Source organism: Eptesicus fuscus, chromosome 2 (genome assembly GCF_027574615.1).
Source record: "Eptesicus fuscus isolate TK198812 chromosome 2, DD_ASM_mEF_20220401, whole genome shotgun sequence".
NCBI lineage: Eukaryota > Metazoa > Chordata > Mammalia > Chiroptera > Vespertilionidae > Eptesicus > Eptesicus fuscus.
Window position 1 is genome coordinate 68,956,980 of NC_072474.1, and position 20,708 is coordinate 68,977,687.

The 20,708-nt window shown below is 43.7% G+C and overlaps 1 protein-coding gene and 2 long non-coding RNA genes across 4 annotated transcripts in view; 1 reads left to right on the top strand and 2 right to left on the bottom strand.

The window, feature by feature from the left end:
- The window catches only part of LOC114232250 (uncharacterized), a 22,728-nt gene extending 13,940 nt beyond the window's left edge, over nucleotides 1-8,788 (bottom strand). The window contains exon 1 of the long non-coding RNA XR_008558529.1: nucleotides 8,274-8,788. This is a non-coding gene — a long non-coding RNA (uncharacterized LOC114232250). The remainder of the gene's footprint in view (nucleotides 1-8,273) is intronic.
- Nucleotides 1-20,708, bottom strand: part of SHROOM3 (shroom family member 3) — a 292,517-nt gene that overhangs the window by 159,190 nt on the left and 112,619 nt on the right. The window lies entirely within an intron of this gene.
- Nucleotides 8,621-18,857, top strand: LOC129151847 (uncharacterized). Of its 2 annotated transcripts, none has more exons than XR_008558531.1 (3): nucleotides 8,621-8,844; nucleotides 17,700-17,808; nucleotides 18,709-18,857. It is a non-coding gene; the product is annotated as an uncharacterized LOC129151847 (long non-coding RNA). The 2 variants fall into 2 exon arrangements; XR_008558533.1 differs by lacking the exon at nucleotides 8,621-8,844 and adding an exon at nucleotides 14,362-14,404.

Here is a 20,708-nt window from a genome sequence, read left to right on the forward strand (position 1 = left end):
TCAAGCTTCTGACTCCTGACTTAATCATTGGGTTAGACTTTGAAGTGTTTCTGTTTTCCCATAGTTGGATTCCACAGCTTCCCTCATATCTTTTCAAAGAACCCTCTTTTCATTTGAGCTGGTCTGAGTGTGTTTATGTTCACTGCACCCAAATGTTCCCTCAGACCCAGGCTTTCTCTCTCCACCCCATAACAGATCTGTGAGGCTCAATATCCATTTGTGAAATGTACAGAGTCCAAACTCCACATTAAAACCTTGATTTAGTGGAATTCATGGGGCCCTGGTTTGCTCCTTTCCCAGTTGTCACATTGGCAGGAGTTAGTTTGGGGTCTTTTGGGGCACATTTCAGGTATGATGTGACTTATTAATTAAAATACCAATAAGCACGTAAAAGGGATGAAATTGTTGACACTGGTTTAAATAATTGCCCCCTTATAGTCTCACCTCTAATTTTATGTCTTATAACTTTTTAAAGTTTTTGCATTAAGTGACACCCTGCAATCACATATGTCTCTGTGGCTCTGTGATACCAGAAAGGCATTTCTATGGCCTTACTGTTTGTTCTTGCCACACCCTTACTCCCTCACTCATTCAATAAATATTTGAGTATCTGCCATGCCCCAGGTGCTATGCTAGGCCCTGGGTATCAACAGGTTATATTCCCTGCCCTCACAGAGGGCAATAAAGTGTAACGATATGCCAGATCCCTTTTTTCTCTAAATCAACAGGAGTGCTAAACAAATGAAAAAGGTGCATGGGACAAGACAAAGCATTTTTTGGTCACATCCAGCGTGGGAGTTAAGAGTGCAGACCCTGCTGGCCAGCTGCCTACGTTTAAATCCCAGCTGTGACTGTGTAACCTCGGATTAGTTACTGAACTGGTATCTCAACTGTTTAACCTGTTAAATGGGGATTAAAAGTGTAGCTTTGTCATAGGGTTGTTACGAGAGCATTTTATAAACCATGTAGAACATAGTAAGCACAATACAAGTGTTTGTTCAAAAAGTAAAGTGAGTTATAGTTTAGTCTACCCACTGATCATAACTAAGCAAATTTGCAGCAAGCCGTGGCGATATGACAGCATGTGAACTTTGGAATCTGCAAACGGGAGCACAGCACTGCTGGTGCTGGTTGAGGACCTGGGCTCCAGGCACCAGGACCCGGACCAGACCAGGGTCAACACTGCCGGAGGATGACTCCTCTGGCTCCAAAGCACAACGCACAAAGCCTCCGCAATCACAATGCTTTTTCTTGTTCTCAGAAACCCTGTCCTAAACATCGATTACAGAGAATTTAAGGTGACTTTTCCTGAATAATTTAGTTTTCTTTTTTAAATATAGTTTTATTGATTTCAGACAGAGAAAGGGAGAAGGAGAGCTGGAAACATCAATAATGAGAATCATTGATTGGCTGTCTCCTGCACACCCCCTACTGGGGATTGAGCCCCAAATCTGGGCATGTGACCTGATCAGGAATCTAATCATGACCTCCTGGATCATGGGTCAACCACTGAGCCACACCGGGAAGGCCAGAATTTAGTTTTCAATAAGCAGATCTTGGAAGAAAGCACAACCACAAATCTGGAAGAAATCTTCGAAGTTAAGCTATTAAGTTAATCAAAATGATTGATAACCTCTCTGACCATTGGTTACCCAGCCTCTAATGGAACATTTCCATTGATAAGGGTATATGTTTTTATTTTATTTATGGATAATTACTTTATTTTTAAATTTTATTTTATTGTTTATAGTAGTACATATGTCTCCTTTTTTTTCCCCATTGACCTCCCCCTGGCCTCCCCTACCCCCAGGCACTTGGCCTCTCCCCCCTCCCCCAAGTGTCTTGCGTCTGTTGCATGCATACAAGTCCTTCGGTTGATCGCTTACCGCCCCCCCCCCCCCAACCCTCCCCTACCTTCCCGCTGTAGTTTGACAGTCTGTTCGATGCTTCTTTGCCTCTATCTATGAGGATGTATGTTTTTAGACAGCCTTTTCCTTTAAGGATCATCTCTAGCGATCATCAGGTACTTCCTTCTTTTTTTTTATTTAATTTTATTCCCAAGCCATTTTCATTGGTACTGGAGCAAGGATAACCCAAATTCTAAATGATAGTCTTCAAATGCATGGAGAAAAAGATTCCCTCTCTTCTAGTTTCTGAGCTAGTCATCACTTGACATGAGTTATGACCCAAACCCTTCAAGTTGAAAGCAAATCTAGACGCTCAGAAGAGTGTCCAGATCATTGTGACAGGAGGCCCTTGAAGTGCCCTGGGAAACCAATCTTGCTTCTGGGCTCCGGAGAGAAGGAAAAGATATTGATTCCTTGTTTTGTTTCATCTGCAATAGGCTCCTGCCCACCAGGGCTCCCGTGGCTTAGAGAAGGGTATCAACGTCAAAACTCAAACATGAGTGCATTGCGATATCATGTGAGTTCCATGGAATTCAACAGAACTTTTGTAGCTGAGATTTAAACCAAATGTATCAAAATACACCTGTCCCTAGAGAGTATGGACTTAGCACTTTCACAATAGAAACAATGGTTTAGTTTAAACAAGGCCAGTTTTTAAAAACTAAGTTTTTCCCTCTCTAATGTGTGAAGATATAGAATGGGGGACCTTCCTACGTGATACAATTGAATACTTAAGAAGCCAAGACTGGGAGTTTAATTATTATAAGAGGAATCAGCTTTGATCAGAACAAAACTCTTCTGTGTGATCACATCATTCTACCATTGAATCCTAGGTAGTGGTGCTAAAGAAATGGATAAGATATAACCTTCAACATGACTGACCTATTTGGGGTCTTGTCATTTGTCTCCCTTGACCAGAACGTATGCAAAGATTTTAGTCTACTTTTGTTCATGACCTAGAAACACAGCTGGCACATGATAGGCACTCCATAAATATTTGTTGGTTAAGTTTTGTACATGAAGCAATAGGTACAGAGAGGGTAAGTGGTCAGACTCCATTAGGAACCCACATTCAAGAAATCAAACTTTGGGGTACATATCCTTTTCCTGAGGGGTAGTGGCATAACCCTTGACCATTAGGGGCAATACATTAAATCTGAATCATACTTCATGAGTAGAAATACACACTAATAATCAAGAGTATAAAGAATTAGTCCACATGTGTACTATGTTAAATAAGTATATACGTGTATGCAAAATCACTTGGATTATTTTGTGACTCTATTGGGGAATTTTAATGAAAAAATGTCAAGTGAAAATATGAAGAGAATATAAAAGTTCTCATGAAAATATTTTCCCAGGGTTGGACAATGGCAAGAATGACAGCATATAAGACTCCTTTATAGATGTCATTCAGATTCAAAGGGCATTTCCCAGAGTTCCTTTTATGTGATTATATTTAACCTTCCTAACAATGCAGAAATCCAATTTGTAGATGAGGAACTACTCTCTCAGAGGTTGTGTACCTTCCTAAAATAGCCCAGTGAGGAGTAGAATTCAGAATAGAATAAACTTATTTTGTTGGGCTATCGGGCCTGTCCCTGTACACACAGCTGCCAGCCAGGCTTCAGGGGTCCATGATTTTACACGGGCTCGTATCCTGAGGAACTAAGGCAATTGTTGTTCATGGCTAACTTAAAACATTTAAAACTACCAATATCACTTCCCTTCCCTCTTTTTCTAAGGTCAACCATTACATAGATCCAAGAGATTCACATTGGTGTACCTACATCATGACAGTGAAATCAATGCCTTTGTCTGAAGTTCATTTCACTAACTAAACAGCTGGGCTTAAAGCTCACATCATGCAGCTGCTGACAGCATTGCTAAGAGCAACGAATACCAGGGAATCTCAAAACCCTGGCCGCTTTTTTCTTAACCATATTTTTGTCAATTATTTCTCCACGGGTTTAGAAACTTGTTTTCACCTTCAAAAAAAAAAAAAAAAAATCCTACCCCTGGGGAGGGGAAATTAAGACCTCAAAACCAAGTACAAATTGCTCTTTTAAAGAATGGGAATGAAAGATACGGGGTCTTTTCTTCCTTAAAAGCTCATCACTCTGCAGAAAGAATCTGAATGCTGTCCTGATTCTTCTTGGGCACTGGAGCAGTTTTTGTGTGTGGGGTTTTTTGTTAGTTATTTTTAATTAAAAATTTTAAAAAGCACCATTCTTGAGAAGCTGTTGCTATGAGACTTCCTGGGCCTCAACAGATGGCCACAGAACAGTGCTCAGCCCCAGCTCTGGGCTCTGAAGCCCTCCACTCAGGCATACCATTAACATTCCTGAAATACCTTCGGGGGCAAGTCGGGCCTGCCGCCTTCTGACTAGCTCACCCGCAGCTCCTGGGCCGGCCTCCCTTGTCAAGTGGCCGAGCTGAAATTTGTTATAAATGAGTGATCAGGCCTCTCTAGGAAAAGTCCACAGCAGAGAGGTCGCTGTCCTTCTCCGTTTAGGCTTCAGACAAACTTTTACCCCACACCTCTGGGGTTTTCGAGCCGTTCAGAAGAGCTGCTGGGCACACATGTGTATGCAGGCACACATACATGTGCACAAATACACACATATGCACATACACTCATAAATGCACACCACACCTAATTCATTCCATTGTTTGTAAGCCTCTGAGCCCCTCCCAGTCACAGAGCGATCCCCTGAAGAGAGCAGCACATTTTTTTGGACGGTAGCATTTTTAGTGCCCAGACAGAATTGCTGAGGGAGAGGTTCGAAGGATTCCGGATTTTTCTTTTGAGAAAAAGACATGAAGAGAAAGGGGAATGCATGGCATTCAAGTGTCTACTTTCTTGCTAACTTCTTGGTGCTGCTGGACAAATCTTTCCATTTCATCGCCATTCTCTGTCTTCCAAACTGGGACAATGACATTGACCTCCAAGTATCGGATAGAGCAGTGGTCGGCAAACTCATTCATTAGTCAACAGAGCCAAATATCAACAGGACAACAATTGAAATTTCTTTGAGAGCCAAATTTTTTAAACTTAAACTTCTTCTAATGCCACTTCTTCAAAATAGACTCGCCCAGGCCAAGGTATTTTGTGAAAGAGCCACACTCAAGGGGCCAAAGAGCTGCATGTGGCTCGAGAGCCACAGTTTGCCGACCACGGGGATAGAGGAATGAATGAGCCATGATTAATGAACAACTGGGAAATTACTGTATAAATATCGGATCTGGGAGGGCCTTCACTGCTCCCAGGGAAGAGATAAGAAAGGAACTTGGAGACCCGCACCCCCGGCGCTGATTGCTGGGCCCACCGCCCCTGGAGGGCTGGTCCGGAATGCTGACCACTGTTTTGGGTGGGAAGGGTCTACTGGTAGCTTTACTCAGCCACCAAGCAGCGCTGGTACTTGGAAAAAACCAAGTAATTCTAAACAGCCATAGCTGCTCAGGGTGGGGCTCATTTAAATTCCACCTCCAGGTTGTGGCTTTAAACCCGGCCTGGAGTGTACAAGCAAAGTCCTACTTAAGTGTCTGACGCCAGGGCTCACTGGATCACTTGACAGGACGTCAGAGCAAGCCGGCCAGTTTCAGTTCACGAAGATTCCCTAAGAGCTTTTCTCCCAGTGATATCAGACGATATGCCACAACACCGCACCGCCGCCATCAGCTGACGCTCATTTTTTTTTTTATCTAATCTGTCCAACTAAGAGGCCAAATGAGTCGAGACTGCTTAGGTTCCTGCCTTTCAAAGTCATCTGTTTGTCCTGAGATGTGAACATTGGAATTGCTGGAAGTTTTTCGTAAAAAAAAAAAAAAAAAAAGCCTTTGAGAGGTTTGGCCAAACAAAGAGTGCTGCTTTTTTTGTATTAACCAGGGACAATTTAAAAAATAATAATTCTTTATTGTTGAAACTATTACATTTGTCCCCTTTCCTCCCTAGTGACCCCCCTCCATCCCAGGCCTTCAGCACCCTATATTCTGTGTCCATGGGTTATGCATATGTAACACTGACATTTTAATGAAGCCATCCATAGAGAAGTGGAGATGAGGAAACTGTTTCTTTGCCCATGTGTCTAGGGCTAAGGGACCCAGCTAGCTTGTCCTTTGCACATCGAGCAAAGGGAGGTTTTGCCCAGCTGTTCATTCAGCCTCGAGCTCACAGGCTGCCCAGCTCTGAAAAGTCAAAGCAAAGGCTGAGATCTCGGGCTGTTTTTGAGGAGGGGAAGCCTAGAGAGGGAGCTGCTGGGAGGGAGGTCTGACGTATGCAGCTTCTGTTTGCATAACTGACCCTTTCAGACAGAGCCAATGGGACACAGTGCGTGTCCGGGAGGGGGAGGCCCAGGGGGCGCTATTGTGAGGGACCCTCACAGCACAGCAGCTGAGAGCCTGGCAGACATTCCACAGCTCCAGACAGGAGACTTTTAAAAATTGTCACTGGGGAGAAATGAATTTAAGATAATTAATCCCTTGCCCCAATCTAACTCTCTAATGATACTGTTCTTGGGATGAAATAATGTATTTTAGTTAACACTTGTGTTAAATTACATAGTTGGGGGTCCCTGGTACTCTGCAGCTATGCACAAGGGCTTTCTATACTCAATTTAAAACGTGGGTTTTTTGGTGACTTTATTTTCTTTTTAACTAGCTATAGAGGCTTTTCAACTAGCTCTCCCTTCCTTTCTGTACCTCTTCAGGACACAGAGTTGTTTTTTTGTGGATAGTGTATTTTGGCTTTTTTTTGAGATAGTGATTAGGGCTGAGGTGGTATTTATCCTTTCCCATACGAAAATGACTTACCCTTAATCCAGGAAATCATCTTTGATTTATACACTCTCTAGGTGTAATTCATAAGCGAAGGTAGAATTTTGAAATGTAAGTCAATGCTAAACATACATTTATTTAGCTTTCCAAAGTCCATTTCTCCTTCAACTCTCTCAATATTTATAAATTCACTTAGTATCTACCTACTAACCAATCTAATTTTTCATTTACCACCAACCATCTGCCTATTTGCACGCACATTATATTTAAAATGATAGCTGTAGACTTGTGTGATGATCCCATTTCACCCCATGGGGAATGTCATTTCTGATGCTTTTATTCATCAAAGCAGCCATTTTTAGCGTTACTGACATGTTGATCTTAATATAGAAAAATGTTTTTACAAAGATGAGTTAGAGGAGAAAGATGGAAATTTCCAATTGGCTATGAACATTGGAAAAAAAAACACACATTTCAGGATGATTAACATAGATTTCAAGTGAACGGTTCATGAATGCTTATCTCCTCTTTCTGCCAACTCCCTTTGGTCTCTCTGTTACTGCTGCCACTTGAACAGGCGATTCAGAATTAGAGAACACCCTTGTTTCATGAAGGTGTTTACAGCTTCGGAATTAATAAGATGGGAAAAGTAGTCTCCGAACCTCTTTGGATTTACAGATAGATCTTCATTCACTTACAGCAAGTTTTCATTAAAAAAAAAAAAATCTAAAGGAAAATGACTTCCTCCCTCTCAGGGCAAAACAGGCAGGCCTGTTAAGCACTAGTCTTTTTACCAACAACCTTGGATGACTAAATCCTAGAGTGACACATATGCTGACAGCAATCCAAGGGGAAGACAGGAGGGTCCTTGATGTATCTGTCAATCAGCTTACAAGTCAAATGAAATCAGAGCAGAGCTTAGGTTCAATCAGAATCATGGCTTAATAATCCTAAGGATTTGTTGCTCACATTTGGGTGCTAGCATTTAGAATCTGACTCTCTCTTGAACATAAGGATGAGTGGAGTGAAGCAAGACAATCAAACCCCCTACTAATTTTCTAATTCCCCGGAGTTGAACAAATTCCCTGATGTTGAGCAAACCTTAACAAGGAAAACTGCTTTCATATTACAAGAGAAAAAGTTAAAGGAAGCTTTAAAAATAAGTAGGTAATTAGCATGAGACTAGCAATGCTGGGGGTGGCATGATCGGAAGGAGCTAGAATGTTCAGCCTCACTTTCTATGATACCGTCCACACATAGTGTATGTGCTGGCCCTAATGAAAAGTTACTTTGTTCCACCTTCGCTTGAGCTCCTGGTCAAATAGGAAGGAGTACACAATGAGGAGTCAATGGCCTGCAAGGGTTGCGGTCATTTGTCCGGTACCCTCGTCCAAACTCACATCTTCACTGATTCTGCCTTGGTATCCTTTTGCAAGCACCTCTGACGGCGAATAACTTCGTGATTTCATCACAACAGCCTAAAGTATACTTCCCCCGCCTCTCTTTAGTCTACCTTCCCCATACCGGCCTTTCCGTCAAGATCAATGCGGACTATAATGTTGAGGAATATCTGGTGTAAAATGGACTTACCTTAAGGACGTCTAAGCTAGCATGTCCATTGTCCTCAGATGTCTGTTGGACATGCCTGTGCCGGGGGACCCTGGGCCAAGCTGGCCCGCCGAGGGGGGGCTCAGTGGCTCGGGAGCGGTGGCGTCCAGGCACAGTTCCAGCCGGGAAGGGATCCACGGGAGCCAGCGCCAGGAAGGGGAGAGCTAAGAAGACACAGGTGTCTGACACCACCGGGCGCCTCCGCTCCGAACCTGCAATCCAACGGCTGCCCTGATTAGCCGGGTACAACAGGCAGGTGGGAGGACTGCCCTCCTCCCAGCCAATCGCGGCCCGCACGCCTGACAGCAGCCCCTGACGGACCGGGAAGGACACGCGGCCAGAACCTGAGAACCGGTTCCTGCCGCGGCGCTGGCAGCGGGGCCGGCGCGCGCTCCGGCCCCACGCGGCGGAGAGCTATTTGTCAGGCTGTTGCAAGGAGAGCTGGTGGTGGCGGGCGGGCCGGGCCCTGCCCTTCCCCAAAGAGCGTCGCTCTAGGTTCTTTGACTCGTAAACAACAGAGTGCACTGCGATCTGCGATGACAATTAAGTGAAGGTAAGAAAGACCGGCTCGCCTCGGGAGCTTTAACCGTGGAGTGCCCCGCCCTCCGCCCCCTCCCCCTCCCCCTCCCCCTCCTCCTCCTCCTCCTGCCCCTGGCCAGTCTCCACTCGGACTCCTCTGCAGCCGAATAAGTTCAATTTTTAATCAGCTGTGGTTTTTGCAAGCAATCGTGTCCAATAGAAACTAGGAGAAAGAGAGGGAGAATCAAAGGAAAAGAAAAATCTTTCTTACACTCATCGTTGCCAACAGTAAAATCCAAAATGGCAAAAATCACCTCAGACACAAAGGCTGATAAAGATGCTACCTGTGAAAAACAAACAACGACAACAAAACACCCAACAACAACAAGGCTGCGTTTTATAAAACTCACCGCCGTGGAGTGCCTGGCCGCTCACATCTGTGGATGGAATCATAACAGGTTCCCTAAACCGCCGCCAGTTACAGGAATTTCCCTTAACTCTCTTATCTGAGCCCTGAAACTGCGACCCTTTGCAGCTGCGGGGGTGAGTCGTGCTCCACTCAAGTCCTGGGATTTGCCCCAGACCAAATACACAGGGGTCAGCGTAACAGTAACCGCAGACGCGAAGAGAAGAAAGGAACAGTGCACACAGAAAGCAAATGGGACCCCGAGCGTGTCCGAGGTCATGGGCATGTAAATACATTTTCATTACTTTACACCTCCCATGGTGGGAGGAACACATCATGGGACCCACAGATCACTTATAAACCTCCTTGCTAAAGAATCTTGAAAAGTCTTACAGATTATTTTTTAGATGAGGAAAGAAAGAATGGGGAAAAGAATTCTGAAGTCACGGGAGGCAATATATTCTAAATGCAGTAGTAATTTCTATTCTAGACACCAAGGAAGTCTCAAGTGTCCTTAAAGATGGCATTGCATTTCATCTTAATGCTGAAATGACTTTTATTTAAAGACTATTCCTTGTATTCACTGGGAAGGCTGAGTCTCCAGAATGTTACTTGAATTCCAGAGCTATTTATATTCCTATAATGTGAAATCTAAGGAAACAGGATTGAGGCAAGTGTGAGATGGGAACAGTGGTGAGGGTGGGGCAGAGAATCATCTTTCAGAAGAGATGCCTCCTGCTAGATCTTGCACCATCGATGCATTCTTTCTAAAAAATGCTAGGGGGGTCCACACCCTGGCAACCTGATTCCAGCGCCCACACTTCGAACCACCGCTATGAAAGAGAACCTGGATTCTGACGTTGGCATTCACTAGCTTTGTGATTCTGGGCCGATTACTAAGCTTCTCTAAACCTCAGTTGTCTCTTCCTTTTAGGTGGGCAAAATTCTTACCCCAGTTTTATGTTCTCCCCCTCACCCCACCCCTTTACAATTTCTCCCCAAACAGCTGAGTTGCATGTCCTTTCATCACAGACTACTCCCACCGAGCCGGAGTTCAAGAGCAGCCAGGCCATGACATTAATTTTGTGTCAAGTTGAACCTCCTGCCGCTGACAAGGAGCTCATCTCCACAGTCCAGAAGGCCCACCGGTTGATGCTGGACATCTGTTGATCATAATTAGCTGCCTGGTATGGGAATGCCATTCCCTCAAACAGCAGAACATGCACGGTGGTTTAAAGGAGCAAAGACCACTCCCTCTTCATTTCACCAGAAATTTCCTCATAGTCCATCTCTGTCCAGTCTCGGCTCACTTCAGATCTACTCTCCATCACGTTCCCTGTGACAACAGCCTCAACCAATCGGTGGCTCTGGGAACTGTCCTCGTGGGTGCTAGGTAACATGAGAAGAGAGGATATCTCTACGGGGTTCTTTAGAGAAGCTAAAGCAAGCAGGCCAGTAAAGGGGGAAAAAAAAATTATAGTGAAACAATTAAGTCACCTCTCTTTCCACAAATTATGAGATGACTAAGGGAACCGTTGTTATATTTACAAAGGATGGACAGCTATGTAGTATTAGATTGAACCGTATGAAATTGTCTATCTTTGACGACTTTTGGTCTACTGTAATGGCAATTCCATGTGATTCAACCTGTAGTTAACTTTCACACAACTAGTAATTAACTATGTGTCAATAGTTACTACGTTACCTTCTCTAATCATCACCACACATCTATAAAGTAAAGGCTATAATTATGTTACAACTTTATGGAGGAGGAAAGGGAGGCTTGAGGAGGCTAAGAAAGCTGTTGAACACTTCACAGCCAGCAAGCTGCAGGGCTAGGGACTCCAAGCTTTGAACCACCACTCTGTCCAGGAGAATCTGAATTCTGACGTTGGCATTCACTAGCTTTGTAACCCTGGGCCAATTCCTAAACTGCTCCAAGCCTCAGTTTTCTCTTCTCCTGAAATGGGACTGATGATAGAACTGATCTGCTGTGAGGGCGAATGTGATGATGGAAGTTAAGCGCTTAGCCCAGGGCCTGGCCCGCAGGGAGAGCTCCGATGTTCCCTGATAGCTGTGGTGTGGGCTGGATGATCCTCTCCCACCTTCCCCAGGATCTGAGGATCTGAAGCGAGACAGCACAGCGAGTGTCCCCTTTACCCTTCGGTGGCCTGGCAGCCACTCATGGATGGAAGGACAGTGGAGTCTGGAATCCTCAAGGCTGGAAATGATGCCCTTCATGTCAGTACATGTGACTTGGATGCACAGGAAGTCCTTCACACTGGAATGCCCACCAGCTACCCCTCCTCCTGCTGAGCTGCCTCCCACCCCCGTAAACCTGCCCTCAGCCCTACCTTCTATTTCCTGCTTGCTCTACTTCAGATTTCTATGAGAATCTGGAATGCTTGCACAAACATCTTAGACTTCTCCTTTATTACCTGCCTACCTAGCTTCTTTGGCAATCAGCTGTGGAGGGTTACACAATCCACGCTCAAAAAGCATTGATGATCTAATCTGGGAGCAGTGTTGTGGAAACCAAGGTGCACTGGACCAGGACATGAGGGCTTGGCTTTCAACTTCTGGTTCTGCCACTGACCTGCTTAGTGACCTTGAGCAGGTCACTTATTGTCTCAGCCTAATCCAAAACATCACTAAGTTTCTCCCCAGTACTAATCTCTGTGGTAAAGAGAAATAAAAGAATATACTAGATGAGTTTTTGGAGAAATATGGGGCTTTTATTTTTCTTTTTTTCTAAAATGTGATCTACTCAGGCACATCCGATTTTCTTCTGATTACCTTTTAAAAAACAAACCCAGCCCTAGCTGGTTTGGCTCAGTGGGTAGAGCATCAGCCTGTGGACTGAAGGGTCCTGGGTTTGATTCTGGTCCGGGCACATGCCCGGGGTTGTGGACTTGATCCCCAGTAGGGGGTGTGCAAGAGGCAGCCAGTCAATGATTCTCTCTCATCATTGATGTTTCTATCTCTCTCTACCTCTCCCTTTCCTCTCTGAAATCAATAAAAATATATGTTAAAAAAAACCCCAAAACAATAAAAAAGAAATTTAAAAAATTATGTTTTTAATCTAAAAAACAAAACAAACTAAAAACAAAACAAAACAAGACAAAAAAAAAACACACAAAAAAACCCACAGGCAGGAGAGGTTTATGTTACTCTGTTGACAAACTGCAGGCCAAGACAGATGGCCTTGATTTCAGAGCACAGATCTCCCTGGGTATGTTCCCTTAATGACCTGCACATGTCCTTGAAGGGAGCTTGTTGGTGACCAGAGATGGGAGTGTCAGTGGAGAGAAAGCCTCACAAAAACATGAAGGGGATTTTCCATTTCCTTGGGTCTGTGCCTGTGCACAGCACACCGGTCTCTAGCAGCTCAGGGTAGACCCATCCACGATGTAAGGTAGAAGGGAAGGCCTCCACAGCACTTACTTGCCAGCCCTTGTATTTGTATGCTCTGCTCTAGAAACTCCAAGTACTTTCACAGAGAATATTAAAAAAAATTAAAAGTTGGTCCTCAATCCTCCCAGGAGAAATTGAGTTTTATGAGTGGAGGAGATAAAAACAGTCTGTGGACTGCTTTCTTGTCATGGATTGCTCACTCCCTTCTGTATAATTGACTGTATAATTGACATATGTATCACGCTTATTGTTCATTCCTCTGCTCAGAAGAAGGTCACCTCATGAGGACAGGTGTGTTTGTTTTCATCATGGCTGCGTCCCAAGCACCCAGAGCAATGATGGGCATATATTAGATTCTCAAAAAGTAGAGTAAGCCTTACAAAATCATGTTTATAAACAATTCAGGCAGAGCTGGTATCCTGCCCATCTCACTTGTAGAAATCACATTGTGTCTTTAGGAGGAAGAGACAATGTAAATAGTAAAATAGATGGCACTGGTGAGGACAGTGGCGATGAACAAGGTGACAATGATATGTAAAGCAAAAAGGTAAATACATTTTTGTGGGGGCCATGATTAGTTTAGACCTGGCTGCTGTGGCTTAGTTGGGTGTTGAGCCATGCACTGGAAGGTGATGGGTTCAATTCCCAGTCAGGACACACACCCAGGTTGCAGTTCAATCCCAGTCGGGGCACGTACAGGAGGCAATTGATGGATGTATCTTGCTTACATCGATGTTTCTCTTTCTCTTCCTTTCCTCCCTCTCTAAAATCAATATATTTTTTAAAAAAGTTGTTTTTTTTTTTTTTTTTTAAAGAATTAGTTTAGCCCAACTCAGCAAATTTTCACATAGAAGTTCCATGCTGGGGAAAAACCCCACAGAACTGGGTAGTGAAACTAGAGAGAAACTTAAACTCAGTTTCTCTTTTCAATTCCCTTTTTGATTAATTTCATGGGAAATTGAATTTGTTGGAGAACTCCAAGTGTTTCTAAAGGAGTCAGGCCCTTGAGGACATGCTAAGTGGACACACAGCAGCTGAGCTAGGTTCACTTTGTACTCAGGTGAAAATTTTTATCCCAATCTGACCACATGCTGACATCAAGACTGATGAGATAATGCCTGTAGGCCTCTTAGCATCATAAAAGATGTCAGTTAAAGTATTACCATACCTCTCCTGTATAATAGCCATGGGACATAAACCACTTATGATACAGAAATCAGAGGCATGATTTTTTTTATTGCTGGTGCTACTGATGAAAGCCACACTTTCCATTTAAATTATGCTTCTAGTCCTGGCCAGCATGGCTCAGTGGTTAGAATGTTGGTCTGTGTACCAGCGGGTTGAGGGTTTGATTCCTGGTCAAGGTCATGTACCTGCGTTGCAGGTTTGATACCTGGTCCCGGGCGGGGTATGTGCAGGAGGCAAAAAATTGATGTGTCTCTCTCACGTCAATGTTTCTCTCCCCACCCCATGCCAGACTCTTTCTCTCTTCCATCTTCCCTCTCCCTCCCATTCTCTCTAAAAATTAATGGAAAAAAATATATAAATTATGCTTCTGTTATCATTTTGTCTGAGACTAACAGGCCCAAAGTAATCATATCACCCCTGTTCTTTTTTCTCTCTTCACAGTCTCTAATTCGGCAGGGGTCGGGGGAACCATGGTATTTCTTCATAAGAATGTTAGAGGCCAGAAGGCAGCAAATAAAGGCATTGAGCTCAGTCCCAACATCCCTGATGGGGAACCCAACCTGCTGTTGAGTGCTCAGAATGACAGGTATAGATGTGGGTTCACAGCTTACCCTGGAGGGCGAAAAGAACCCTGGAGAAAGAACACCGAGGAACACAAATTACAGCATCATTATTTATTTGCTTGTTTATTTGTTTGTTTATTGAGGTTAATCCTCACCCGAGGATACTTTTCCATTGCTTTTCAGAGAAAGTGGAAAGGAGGGAGGGAGAGGGAGAAGAAGAGAGAAACATCCATGTGCGTGAGAGACACATCTACTGGTTGCCTCCCACTTGCATGCTGCCCAAGGTCCGTGCCCTTCATGGGAATTGAACTAGAGCCCCCTTGGTGCACGGGCCAATGCTCTAACCGCTTAGCTATTAATGACTCATTTCAATCTTTAGGAAAATCCCACAGCTAATATAAAAAAATGAATGTGGTGTAAAGGTAATAGTCAATGTCAATTACAGTTACATACTTATATACAAATGTAATAGGGTGTTTACTACATAGCAGGCAGGATATTGAGTACTTTATATATTTTGTTTTAACTCTTCTAACACCCCTGCTAAGGAGCTGCTACCCTTCTACCCACTTGAGTGCTGAAGACTCTCAGGCACAGATGGATTAAAAACTGGCCAGGCTCACAAAACAAGCAAGTGTCAGTAACAGGACTTGAACCCAGACCACCCGATTTCTAAGTATACTCTTAAACACTACTGTATATGTTAGAGTTGGTGTGGCTTAGAAATGGGATGTGCGTGGCATGCTCAACATTTAGGAGTTGGGGATTTTTCTGGCTAGCAGACTTCTCCCTAGGGAGACTATGCCACGCCACCCTCCCCAGATATCAGCGGAGTAGATCAGTTGAATGGCGCCAGTCAGCAGTAACGAGAGCGGCTGTCAAGCAATTAGCCTGATGATAATTTGGTATGATAAAACCTGCTTCAAATCATAATTCAAATGGACAGTGTAAAGAACATTCTTCCTTTCAGTTTCCTAAGCCTCTACCATAGTACAAAAAGGCAGTTCGAATCACAGCAGGGCAGCAACCCCACGTGCCTTGCAACGAAGTGTGGCAAGAGATGTCACAAGCAGGCAGTCAGCACATTATGTGGGGTTTTCCATTCATTCAGCAAACAGTTCATGAGGGCTTGCCAGGGTGGGCACTGGAGAGATCAAAGAGAAGACACACTGACTCTCAGCCCCGGTTTAGTATTAGAAACTGTCAACCACCCGTCTATTGGAAAAGACTCAGTCTGGGCAATTGGCTGGAGATGAAAAAAGTGGCAGGTGTTAAGATCATAGGAAGCAGTGGGGCCCCGAAGCAAACTGGAGAGGGAACGCGTCACCTGACGTGGGCACACACCGCTCCAAGCCAGTGTTGCCAGATTGTCTGATTTTTCCAGAAGCCAGAAAGCCAGATTCTTATGTAAAACTTCCACATTTTTAATGTGGATTAAATAAATGTTTACAGGCCAAATATTTCTAGATCAAACAAATGTCTGCAGGTCAAATACTTCTGTAAGATGTAGTTTTCAAATGCTGCCAATCAAAGAACTTGATTAAATTCACTGACGTGGCTTTTTAAAAACAAAATTGTCTAGATTTATAGATTTTTTTTCCTTGAATTTTTTTCAATTACAGTTGACATTAAATATTATTTTACGTTAGTTTCAGGTGTACAGCATAGTGATTAGACATTTATATAATTTACAAAGTGATCCCCCGGTAAGTCTAGTACCCACCTGGCACCATGCATAATGATTACAATATTATTACCTATACTAGTGGCCCGGTGTACGAAATTCATGCACAGAAGGGGGGGGTGGGTTCCTTCAGCCCAGCCTGCACCCTCTCCAATCGGACATCCCTCTCGCAATCTGGGACTGCTGGCTCCTAACTGCTCACCTGCCTGCCTGCCTGATTGCCCCTAACTGCCTCTGCCTGTCTGCCTGACCGCTCCTAACTGCCCTCCCCTGACGGCCTGTTCTCGCCCCCAACTGCTCTCCCCTGCCAGCCTGATCTCACCCCCAACTGCCTCTGCCTGCCCGATCACCCCTAACTGCCCTCCCCTGCTGGCCTGATCTCACCCCCAAATGCCCTCCCCTGCCGGCCTGATCTCACCCCCAACTACCCTCCCCTGCCAGCCTGGTTGGCCCCAACTGCCCTCCCCTGCTGGCCTGATCTCGTCCCCAACTGCCCTCCCCTGCCGGCCAATTTGGTTCTGATTGGTCAGTTTCTATGCCAGTCAGTGTCTAAAGCTCTGCCTCTGAGGAAGCCATTGGCTCCTCACAGTTCACCCAGATTTGGTTCTGATTGATTGGTTTCTATGCCAGTCAGTGTCTCCGGGCCTATCTTTGGGCCTGATCAGAGAGGCGGGGCTGATCAGCAGCCCCTGAGGAGGCCCAAGAAAGAGAGAGGCAACAGCTGATCAACGGCTGCCATGGAGGCTGTGGATTAGACCCTGCCTCTCTCTTTGGGCCTCTCTCCAGGCCTGATTTGCAGCCCCCTTGGCAGTCAGTGCTGGGTTGCTGCACCCACCCCAGTGACAGTCAGTGCTGGGTCACCATGACAACCCAGCACAGACTGCAGGACTGACTTCCAGTGTTCGGTCAAGCCTTCAGTTGGTCATTATGGACCCTGGGTTTTTATATATTAGGATTCTGTATGCTGTATTTTACATCCTATGTCTATGCTGTAACTACCAATTTGTACTTCTTAATTCCTTCACCTAATAGTGGATTTGATATGTGGAGACCTTTTTATCCTTACGAACATGTAGTTCAATTCATTTCTAATTTTTTCCCTTTTTTTTGTATTAAGGTGCAACACATGCAGACTGTGTAAGGTGCACCAATCTTATGTAAACAGTAAAGAATATATAGACTATTTTCTGCATCTGCTAAGGTTCCTTCCTGATGTTTCCAGCCTATGCCACACTCCCCACCCCCACTTTGACCTCCACATCAATTAGCTTTGCCAATTGTTGCCTAATTCAAATCTTAATCTCAAGAAATTTATGACAGATCTAGTTGCTTCAGGTCTGAAAGAAATAAAACGGGGCTTCACTAAGCAAGAATACAACTGAAAAGAGTCATGGTAGACCCAACAAAAGATGGAGCCCACAGACTTAGCCAACTGCCTCTGCCCCTTCTGTTACTTGTTGCTCTCACACACCTATTCTGTCTGATAACTATCATTTCCCGTGTGACTACCATAGGCCAAGATGTACTTGCCACTCTACATAGAGTATCTCATTTAAGTATCAAAAAACCCACTGAGATACAAATTTAGATAGAATGTATTCCAACTGTACAGCTAAAGAAAACTGTATCTGTAGCAGGTTATGCAGCTACCTCCACAGCCAATACGTGAGAAGTCGAGGATCAAGGCAAGGCCATTACAAAGCCCAGGGACTTTTCCACTGGACTACACGCCCCCCCCATAAAGTAAGTAAATGGCATGTTTTCTTAACTCTTCCACAAGAATATAACAAACTTCATTTCTTAACCAGGAGCATAATGAACCTTATTCAATGTAGAGTCTGACTAGGAGCTCACACGTCACATTATAAGGATTGGTGGTGGTATGGAAAGGTATTGAAAGAGGTATTGAAAACTGATGTTTATTATCTAGGTACTTTTATTTTTAACTTTTTAAAAAATATGTTTTTATTCATTTCAGAGAGAGGAAGGGAGAGGGAAAGAGAAACATCAATGATGAGAATCATCCATCAGCTGCCTCCTGCACGCCCCCTTCTGGGGAGCAAGCCTGCAACCGGGACATGTGCCCTGATGAAGAATAGAACCATGACCTCCTGGTTCATGGGTAGATGCCCAACCACTGAGCCACACTGGCTGGGCTACGTACTTTTATTTTTAAAACAACTTAATGAACAAAATTAAAATAAATACCTCGCTATCTTTTCCCTTGGGTTTATGAGAACATTGTCTTGTACAAATAGGGTTTTGATTTGGGTGTTCAAAGATCCTTCTTTGGGGATGTAAAGTACAGCATAGGAAATATAGTTATTAATATTATAATAACTAGGTATGGTGTCCGATGGGTATTAGATTTATCTGGGAGATCACTTCATAAGTTATATAAATGTCTAATCACTATATTAAACACCTGAAACTAATATAATATTGTATGTCAACTGTAATTGGAAAAAAAACAACAGCAAAAAAAGAAGAAAAATGCTTCTATAGCCACTTGACAAAATATGGCTTTGCCAGAAAAATCAGCATTTCAAACATGTAGTCCTCAACATTTTCCATGCTGATTACAGAAATAAATATTTTGCAAAATGGTGTATAATAAAAAAAATTTTTTTTCCTCTCTCCCAGGAAATTTGTGCAGCCTGCAACCGTGGGACAGAATTTCCTACAAGAGGGCTTCCTGGTGGCAAGCGGATTGTGAAGGAGTTGCAGGAACTTGTCTTGAAGCTGTGTTCTGCATAGTAAGGTCACTGTTTTCACTTGGACCGGAGCAGTTTTCTAAAGATGCTTTTATTCATTCTCTAACAAATTGAGAACACATGAATTGTTCATATTAAGAATATTATTTTATTGGGTGAGCAATCAATGATATTATTAGGAGGTAGAGGGTGGTCTAAAGCTGCCAGTAACATCTGCCACCATCTGCCAATACCTTCACCTCATCGCTGCCTCTGGGGAGGATGGGCTCATATGCCCAATGACTGGCAGAGCAGAGCAATAAAGGCACTAGAGGACCTTCTATTCAAGCCAATGGACAGAGTACACTGCCAGGCCCTCCCTGGTGGCTCATTCCTTCAACAGATGGGGGAAAACTGATGGTTTGCCAATACTTTTTATGTAGAAGGATACAGGCCACTAGCAGTTCACTTATGCTGAAGGCCTTTTAGTCTGAGATATGCAAAAATTCCATAATACCTTTTATCTCAATGGTCACACTAAGACCAACTATCCTATCTGAGTTCTAGAGCCAGGTCTATTTGCCATCTTCTTTTTACACTTCAGGTGGCTCAGAAACTCAACCACGATCTAGTGAAGTACCCAAACTTACTAGAAGCATCTGTTTCAAAGTTTAGACCTGAACCCTATCATCCAGGATTATGTTCCACAGTTAAGCAGGCGAGTTAGCCATGTGACCTTTCCTCGAATCGATACCTGTTGCTTAAGAACTTCAACCATTTTTGACTCACAACTTTAATCTTTGCTTAGCTACCAAATTCCTTATTTAATTTTTAATTAATTTTTTAAATTGTGGTAAAATACACATAACAAAATGTAGCACCTTAACCATTTTTAATTGTGCAGTTCAGTAACGTTAAGTACATTCACATTGTAGTGCAAACATCACCACCGCCCATCTCCAGAACTCCTCTCATCTTACAAAACTGAAACTCTGTACCCATAAAACAATAACTCCCCAGTCATCGGTTCCCCCAGGCTTTGGCAAGCACCATTCTACTTCCCGTATCTATGAAATTGACTACTTTAGGTATGTCACACCTGTGGATCTATGCAGTATTTGTTTTTTGAGACTGGCTTATTTCACTTAGCATAACATCCTCAATGTTCACTCATGTTGTACCATGTGTCAAAATTTTCTTCCTTTTTTAAAAAAATTTATATTTTATTAACTTTTTTACAGAGAGGAAAGGAGAGGGATAGAGAGTTAGAAACATCGATGAGAGAGAAACATCGATCAGCTGCCTCCTGCACACCCCCTACTGGGGATGTGCCCGCAACCAAGGTACATGCCCTTGACTGGAATCGAACCTGGGACCCTTCAGTCCACAGGTCGACACTCTATCCACTGAGCCAAACCGGTTAGGGCAAAATTTTCTTCCTTTTTAAAGGCTGCACATTTCTTTCTTTCTTTTTAAACCAAAACATGATTAATATTGCTAGATATTAGCAATATTAATCAACTAGATTGATTGGGGGAGTATTTGGTCTATTTAATAAGACTTTAGGCTTGGAACCTATAAGAGGGAATAAAAGAATTTGCTGAAATCTTTAAAGCTGGGGTTCTTAAGGGGGCATCAGAATCACCTGGAAAGCTTGGTAAACCATCGAGTGCTAGTCCCAAACCCCCGTTTCTGATTCGGTAGTTCTAGAGGAGGACCTGAGAACCTGCATTCCACACACATTACTGGTCAGCGGCCACACTTTTGAGAACCACTGCATATCCAGTGTTAAGCCTCTAGGATTCCAATCACCAAATTCTTCCCATAGTGCAAAGAAGATGCCCCTCCCCCCTAAGATCGGAGGCTTGCCGTTATAGCAGAACAGAAGCATAGAGCAAAGTAAGAAAATAGCGAGAAAGCCCAGCCCCTCCCATTCCGGAGTACTGTGGA